The sequence below is a fragment of the Drosophila nasuta genome, chromosome 2L (genome assembly GCF_023558535.2).
Source record: "Drosophila nasuta strain 15112-1781.00 chromosome 2L, ASM2355853v1, whole genome shotgun sequence".
Lineage (NCBI taxonomy): Eukaryota > Metazoa > Arthropoda > Insecta > Diptera > Drosophilidae > Drosophila > Drosophila nasuta.
This window is the reverse complement of record NC_083455.1, coordinates 1,280,312-1,282,716: the sequence shown is the minus strand read 5'-3', so window position 1 is coordinate 1,282,716 and position 2,405 is coordinate 1,280,312. Positions and strand designations below refer to the sequence as shown.

Below are 2,405 nucleotides of genomic sequence, written 5' to 3'. Positions count from 1 at the left end.
ACCACCTTCCCCTATCCGTTCTTTTATCCAGTTCGGCGTGTTGGTGGTAAATTACACAACAAAAAATTATGTTTGCCTTTTGCCGGCACCAAGTGGGCGTGCCACACCCTCCAAACCGTATGCGTATTGTGTATGTGTGTGTGTCGCTTAAGACTTATTTTGCCTCATTCATTTGGCAGTAATTTATCCTGTCATGCTGTCATTATGACAAACAAAAAAAATACATAAAGCAAGCGCTCCTAAAGTGAGGGAAAAATTATTTATTGAAAATGATTATCCAGAGGGAGTCGCTCAAGGTTTTCTTATGAATGCTTTGCTGGAGCTGTGGGTGGCTGTAGATGGGTTTTTATTTTGTTAATGATTCGATGACGCCTTGTACTTGACACATCGATCAAAAATCATTATGACTTATTTGGGTTGCGTGCGTTAGTCATGAAAGTGTGAATGCCTGATACACTGCACAAAACTAGAAAATATTTTGGTAAAATATTATATCAGTTATGAATAAGAAAATCGATAAGATTTATCTCTTCCGAAAATCAGGTCAGTAAGTACATCTTGGACAAGTATTAGTCCAGAAAATCATAAAAATTTACAACATTATGAATTTCATTCGCAATTAAAGAGTATTCGAAATCGACTTATAGCTGGACATGTATTTTGGCTGACTCGTTTGAAATGTTTTCAATAACTAATCAATCTTAAGATTGACTTGGATGTCTGCTTTGCACGCGATGACTTATTTCGGTTAGTGTTTTCCACAGCCGGGAACAGAAGATGAAGCCAAATAGAAGCCGGCAATGGAGCTGAGCTGCTGATTTTGCAATGGCGCAGGAGAAGGAGGAGATGACGAGGGAAGGAGGAGGAGAGGTGAAGAGCATCGAAAACTTTTTCGGAACTGGCTGTGTGTACTCGACAACAGCAAAGCAAGTGCCAACTTTTTTGCTGGCGCACATCAATCAGCCTGGGGTGGAAACGTAAGCTCACGTCACTCAGCCAGACAGTCCTTCAGTCAACGGGTCGACGAGGCACACGGAGGTGAAAAGACGGAGGGAAACGGAGACAGAGGCAGAGACACAAAAAGAGAGGAGTGAGAGATGGATAGAGTATGCGAGGTAGTGGGTTTTGAAACTTATGGCGTTGACAGCCGGAATACAAAATGCGGGCGAACAATGTCGATACGAATCAAGCGAAAGTTCAACTTGCTTTTCTTTTCCATGCTGCTCTCTGTTCAGTTTCCCCATTGCCATGATGCACGCTAGCTGCTCGTTCGGCACATAAGTGTATGAATTGCGAATGACTATGGAAAATATGAAAAATTTGCTTGCCAGTCCGCAACAGAGAGTTACATCCTTTGGCCATGCCATCCCAAAGAGAGCTAGCTAGAGAGAGAGAGAGAGAGAGAGAGAGAGAGTTCTGAACTATAAATGCCAGACAATAAATAACCGCAACTTAAGCATATTGCGGTAGGAGCTCACAGACCGCCGTCTAACCCTCTGACACTCTCCTATAACTCACTCACTCATACTTTCTCGCTCTTCCTCTGGCACCCTCCGACCGTCGGCCATATTTCATTTTCATGCTCCCAATTGTTTTGCTTTTGACAAATGAGTGAGCTAGACAGAGGCATACACAGACGCGTACACTGTAAATTCAGCAAGTGCGGGTGCCGTTCGACTTCCACTAAGCAGACTCAAATGTGATCGCGATCTGTCGTGCAGTGTAGTGAGCGAGTGACAGAGATAGCACTAGCGCATGTGCTCCACAAGGCAGGCCATCAAAATAACAAATAACAACGACTAGCACAATTGATTGGATGTCATTAATTTTCATTTCAAATTACGCTGCCACTATGTCTTGGTCATGGTACCACTTCTACATCGACTTCAACATCACTCTTGTCCTCGTTTTTGTTCTCGTCCTCGTCCTCGTCTTCGTCCTGATTGTGCTTTGCCTGCAGCTGGGAGATGTCAGGCAAGTTAACATCAGGCAGCCACTGGGCCAAAGTCAAAGTCGTGCCAAAGTCAGGCCAACAGGCCAAATATACAGAACGCAAAGAAGTCAAAATGCCATCGCCTTTTCAAGTTTGAAGTTTCTCTATTCTTAGCCAGACTGTTTTGCCAAAAGAGTTTATAAATGAATAAAGCAAGTGTTGACAAGTCTAACTTTTTTCATTTGATATTGGCAAATATCATTGAAAAGAAACTTTTAATCAAGCAAACTGCAAGTGACGCTTAGTTAATTTGCTAAGATAAATTAAAGGCCTAATTTAAAACTTTTCTTCAAAAAGAGCAATAATTATAATACTAATGTTAATTCATTTTCGCTTGAATTTATTATTTTATAAAATATAAGGGTATATCGTAGTCATGATTTATTGTTGCCCATTTGTTAGAGCTGTTTAC

At 41.5% G+C, this 2,405-nt stretch overlaps 1 long non-coding RNA gene across 1 annotated transcript; it reads left to right on the top strand.

Moving 5' to 3' along the window:
- Positions 1 to 232: 232 nt before the first annotated feature.
- Positions 233 to 2,112, top strand: LOC132793298 (uncharacterized). Its single transcript, XR_009633108.1, has 2 exons — positions 233 to 481; positions 544 to 2,112. It is a non-coding gene; the product is annotated as an uncharacterized LOC132793298 (long non-coding RNA).
- Positions 2,113 to 2,405: the final 293 nt, after the last annotated feature.